The sequence below is a fragment of the Mastomys coucha genome, unplaced genomic scaffold (assembly GCF_008632895.1).
Source record: "Mastomys coucha isolate ucsf_1 unplaced genomic scaffold, UCSF_Mcou_1 pScaffold23, whole genome shotgun sequence".
Classification (NCBI taxonomy): Eukaryota; Metazoa; Chordata; class Mammalia; order Rodentia; family Muridae; genus Mastomys; species Mastomys coucha.
The window spans coordinates 32,269,056-32,275,718 of record NW_022196906.1 but is presented as its reverse complement, the minus strand read 5'-3'; positions in this window follow the sequence as shown (position 1 = coordinate 32,275,718).

The following is a 6,663-nucleotide window of genomic DNA, read 5'->3' as shown; positions in this document are numbered from 1 at the left end:
CAGCTTTGGATGCATAATCTCTATCTATCTCTCACCAAACAAGGCTCAAAGTATGTCTGGCAAGAGGGAGAAGAAAGGCACATATTGTATGTATTTACTATATGTACATGTTAGCTGTTAAGTCATTGATAAGAAAACTATAATCTACATAACCACAGAGTTTAGATACAGTAATGGGAGAGAGATTCATATCCCTAGGAAGGGTAAGTAGAACAGTTATGGATAGATGTGACAGGGACTGGAAGCAGAGATTCAAACAGGGAATAGGAGAGAAAAAGTGACAAGGGAGGGTATGTGAAGAGGCACAGATAATACACCCATTTCAGGGGGCAATTGAAAATTAATACAATAGAAACTTTCTAAAGTATATACTTATATTAAGTTGATCTAAATGAAATCACCAAATATTGTGGGAAATATTAAAAAAGATCACCCCTTAATCTCTCCTGCCCCACTGGACCATGTTCCTGATCTAGGGCCAGTACTGGCCTGCCTCAACAGTATTTCCCGGTGGGGTCCTGCTATTCTCTCTCAGCTAGCAAGATCATCTCACTTACATGCAACGCTCCACACACCCCACAATCTAGCGCCTAGTTACCTGATAGAAACATGACTCTTAAGGCTTAATTATCTAATCAAGTTTATATATCAATAAGATCACAATTTACAAGATACCAATACAATAATTTCAGAGCCAAATGATAAAGATAATGCTTTAACCCAACTATTCTAACCTTGTAAAAATCTTAGCTAATTGAGGCTATTTAAAACCACATGGGATCAGGATCATCTTTCTGTTCATCTGCTTCCATGTTTCTTCTCTCCACTCTCTCTGACTTCCGACCTGTCTCACTCCTAAAGTTCTAGTTCCGCCTCTCTATTCCTGTCCAATCACAGGCCTATCACTGCCCTAATGTGATTGGACAAAGAAAATACTGCCACAACCAAATAACAGGGAAGATAGAACTCTGACCAGAAAGGCCCATCATTAAATAATGCTTCTAGTACCAGGAATATGTTGCATCTAATTCAGTTGTTGGCCACAGGGGTCCCATGGGACCCCACAAACAACACATGCTATTGAGGAGGCAATGGGTTGCTATCCACCAACCAAGAGTAAGGCCCTTTTACAGACAGACAAAAACAAAAAACACAAACAAACAAAACTAAACAATTTGCTGAAGAAAAAAAAGTAGAGCTGGTTCCTACTTAGAGGCTTTACCCTTCAAGAAAAACATTCATGCTACTATAAAAAGAAAGTTATACATTACCAAAGGAGAATTATAAACACCATTCTAGCTACAAACACTTCAATTGAAAAAGGTGACTGCTGTCAAAATAAGGATGTGCAGTAATGGCACGAAGTTTGTAGGAGTAACCAATCAATACCTGATTACTGTCAAATTCTATGACTTGAAATACATGCCCAACACTGGCTGAGTAGCCAAGACTCTGGGACTAGATAGGCTATGGACCTTGGGTAAATACAAATCCTCCTCTTCTGCTAAAAGAACATACCAACAAAATGTCTCTTAATCTCATTCTACAATACTCATAGTCTAGTTCCTTGGTCGGCTATCATCAAAGAACCTTCCTCTAACAATAGATGAGAACAAATACAGAGACCAACAACCAGACAATGTGCAGAGATTGAAAGACCATGGTACACTTATCCCTAAAAGGAATGTCTTCTTCAAATCTACCCTTGGGCTTCCAATAATTCGCTAGGAAAGGAAACAAAGGGTAAGAATCCACAGGGATTGAGGACAGAAAGGAAAGAAAGCCTCCAAAACACAGCACAACTGATACACCTATGAACTCACAGAGGCCGTAGCAGCATTCATAGGGAACACAGGAGTCTGCTGCAGAAACAAATAGTGTCTTAGAGCTAACAAGAGAAGTCAACATGTTACCCAAAGAGAAGCTATATCCAATTGATGTCCACTTCAAAAGAAAAATTACTTTTTTCTAAAGGGAGCCTTGTTGAGGAAACTAACCACTTTAAAGGGTAGTCTCCTTGTTCATCAGTAGATGGCCAACACAAAACCAGCTCCTCAGCATCTTTGGAGGTTCCTTGTCTCATAATTTTGTGTCATGTACTAATTATTTTAACCTTGCAGGTCCTTTGTGTATATATTATGATTTTTTATTTTGTTTTCATGGAATTCCTGTCTGTGCAAGTATGTGTGCCTCTACTTTCTTGTGTGTTTCCTGTGCTTTCTCATTGCCTTTTTTTCTTTATATTTGTTTTCTCATATTATAGCTTCTTTTTGTTTTAACTTTTCCACCACTATTATTCTTAAGTGCCAGTTTGTTTTCTAAAGACAGAGAAAATATTTGTTGAAAAGGATGCAGAAGAACAGAAGGTGGGGAGGTTCTCAAAAGTGTTGACCAGGAAACTGTTATCAGAATATACTATATTCTATATAGTGAAAATCTATTTTCAAAATTAAAAACAAAGTGTAAGAGAAAGTGGATGAGGAAGAGCTGAGGTATATTTACTTCTGAACGTGATGTGGATGCTGTACACATCAATGTACAGTATCAATATTTAAATGCCCCAAACCTGTGCAGTATCAAGTCACTAAAACTTCCAACATGGATGGGGAAAGAATCCCTAAAGCCAATTCTAGCAGGGAGCTTTTAGCAGTTGAGGGCTCTTGAAAGAGAATCAGTCACCTGTGGAGATGCAGCTACCAGTAGATTACTCACACACAAGTGTATATGGGAATCATTCACTGAACTCTGGGTATTTTTAATGTAAATAAAAATCATGAGAAGAGAACTTGATGCTGGGAGGGAGGTGAGGTGGACCTCACAAGGAGAAATTAGAAAGAATTAAAGATAGATATATATGACCCATATATATATTGTATGTACATACAACTATATCAAAGAACACAAATTCTATTTTAAATATGCCAACCCTATCAACAGCAATCTAAAGATTTATTATAATAAACACAATTTATGTTCCAGAATTATTATTCAAATACATAGGAAAAGTCGTAAAATTTATATTGGTATCAAGTAAAATTTATATATACACAAGAGTATATTAAAGAATTCTTCATAAAAATAATACTAATGGAAGGTTTGCTGTATCTTATTACAAGAAATACTATTGAGGATGGTGAGAAAAATAATAAAGTAGTAAGGTATTAGAACTAAAAAGTCACATGGGTCAACAGAAGACAATAGGAGATCCAAGTGTAAGTGCATACAACTACAACTACTTGGGTGTTAACACACATACCACAAATGTACCCTGGGAATAAAGACATAATTCTTCAACAAATGATGTTCAGAAAACTGAATGAAAATACAGAGTAGTAAAAACATCTTTTCATCGTTCACCTTGCACAGGACTCAACTCCAAATGGATCAATGACCTAAATGTAAGACTTGATAGCTTGAAAAAACAAGGAGATAATACTTCAATATGTAAGTACAGGCAAAAATTTTCTGATTTGAACTGTATTAGCCCAGGAATGATAAGAATAACTGACAATTGTTATATTATGACACTTATAGGCTTCTCTACATCATAGCACTATCTGATCAATTACAGTAATAATCTTGACCCAGAAAGATATTACTGTATGTGCTCATTTATATACAATAGACTTTAAGGAAATGAAAACCAAGCTACAATCTAAAGACACAGAGAGGTCAAATATACTTATATCTACTAGTGTTATTCTGATTTTTAATTTATAATCTATACTGTTTTAAAAATCATTGGCATATATTTTAAGAATAAATATTTATGTTGATTTGTTAAAAATGTCAAGTCATTTCATTTTCCCAAGACAGAAAAAACAACTATGCATGTCAAAGAAGGTCATTTACTTCCCAGAACTAAGCCAAACAATTTGCTGATTTTTTTTTCTGCACCACACTATATCAATGGCTGCAATACAGAACTCAGATCACACTTTATATATGGTCCCTGTGGCTCACATTCACTTTCTAGCTTGGTAATATCCCTGTATGTATGTATATTGCATATGTTATTCTAAATCTTTTATAAACATTGTTCGTATTCTAACATGTATGTTTCTTAATAAATTCAAAACCACTTTTGCCAACTCTGTTTAATGTCTAATCACACACTTATGACAAAACAAGAACAAAACAAAACACTGGAAAAGTCTTGAAGACTCTAGGCATTCAAACTACTCTTGAGAAATTAAGAACATTCAAGAATCATACCACTATTAAAACAAATAGAAATGTTTAACTCTCTAATGCCATTAATTCTTATCAGATTGATTTCACTGTCAAAGGCATTATTTTTTCCTAGTTCTGAAGTTCTAAGTCAAATATTGTAAAATGGATACTTATAGTATTCATTGAACCCTAGGCATGCTATCCCTTATTATGAAGTTATTTCCTTAAAATTGAAATATTCCTTCCCAGAGGGAAGATAGGAAACTCACAAAACGTGTTGTCTTCAAGAGGTCTTGCCTAAGAACACATTATCAGTATGCAGTTCCTGGAGGAGAACAGACTTTAAGGTAAAGCTGACTGCAAGATGCACAGGGAACTTTATTGAGGGAGCTTTAGAAACTCACACTCCACATGTCTATGGGTTTTTCAGTAAATTCTACAAAGCATATATTCTACCTAAGGCAGACAATAAAAAAGTATAATGCAATGATAACTTTTGATTGTATATTTCATGAAATAATTATTTTCTGTATAATGATAAAATATGTGATATACTTCTTAAACTATATACGAAACTATAAGAATAGCTACAAGTTACACTCAGAAATTCCTAACAAAACTCATCACTCCCATCATTCCAGAAAGAGAATCATTAATCTAAAATAACAGATAAAGTGTTCCTTTTAGTTCAGCAGATTATATCACATTATTCTGAGATTTCTATGTGGATATGTACTTTTTATTAAACTTAAGCTCCAAAGCTCTGTAGATATAATATTTGTGATAGGGATCTTGAATGGGTCCATGTTCTTATAGATTCATCTCTTGCAGAGTCATAGGGAATAATGCTCCAGAAATTATTTGTTTCTGCACTTTCTATTTTCCTTTTCATGTATTGCTGCATAGAAAATGCAGCATGTGTGAAAATAAACTGTACATCATTAGTTGTATTGTCTAGCCATAGACAGGTGACAATTTCCTCATCTCAGTGGCAGATAGATATAGAGGCAAACATTGATAGAAGAATGGAGATAGAGATTTCTCTTGGTTGTGGGAACCGAGTCCCAAATACAGGAACAATATCAATAGGTTTATATCCCATGTGCTATTTCTTGTACAGAAGTAAACTGATATCTTTTAAGAAAACACTGTCCTTTCGGTGTAATGTGGAGAAACATGTGCAGAAGGATAGGCCAAACACATGCTATTATAACCATAAAAGTAAAATCCACTTCCCAGCTAATTACAAATTTCCCTCATCAATTTCAAGCTCAAATACTAGAAAAAGAACCATATCAGTGTCTGGAATGTTGAAAATTAGATCAGTCCAACAATTGTCTTCTCATTTGTTTGAATGAATATGCTGGTAATAAATCCTTCAGATAAGGAAGTTATCTTTCACATCAAACTTCATATAAAAGATATATCAGACAACCGAGAAAGAAAAGATTTGGTAATTAAGCATAGAGCCCCAGGAAATTTATTAGCTGGATAAAAATAGACAGTGGGGCAGTGGGGAAGGCTCAACTGTTAAGAGCACTTAATGCTCTTACAGAAAGCATAGTTTCCTTTTCTAGCACCTATATCATAGTTTCCAACTGCATGTAAATATACATTTAGGGAATTTGAAACCCTCTTTTATCCACTGCAGGCTCCTAAATGTACATGATGAACATACACTAAGGGAGATTCAACATGAATAAAAATTTAAAAATATATACAAATATTTTGAACAAAATACACGAAAGAAAACTTACCCTTGAGTTTAACAAAGACTGAGCAGGGTCATAAACTGGTATAGGCAGCAAATATAAAACATCATCTTGGAAATATATTGAATCTGAGGATGTCTCATATCCTTATAGTACACACAGAATTCTATTGCATGGCTTTGAGACAATGTGGTATTACAGTATGAATTCTAACAATACTATTGAAGGACAATGATAAATAAAAGAATACAATATAGGAAATATGAAATATAAGAACAAAGAAAAACACATTAAACAGAAAGTGTTGAGTCTAAAGAATGCAACATAGGATAAATCAGTTTGTGATTCTTTTCCAGGATTTCTTCATAGCAAGCTTGACATCCTTGTTTCTGAGACTATAAATGAGAGGGTTCAACATGGGCACCAATAAAGTGTAAAACACTGAGAAAAATTTTGCCTGACCCACAGTTTCAGCAGATGATGGATTAACGTAAGCAAGCAGCCCAGATCCATAGAAGAGACTAACAGTAATGATGTGAGACCCACAAGTGCCCAAGGCTTTGGACCAACCCTTACCTGATGACATATGAATGATATTGAAGAGGATCATAGCATATGAGACTAAGATAATGAGGCTACATAAAGTGATACCTGTACCCACTGCAACATAGCTCATAAGCTCATTGACATAGGTGCTACTGCAGGAGAGCTGAAGGAGAGGGAAGATGTCACACATGTAGTGGTTGATGATGTTAGAATCACAAAAACTGAGCCTGAC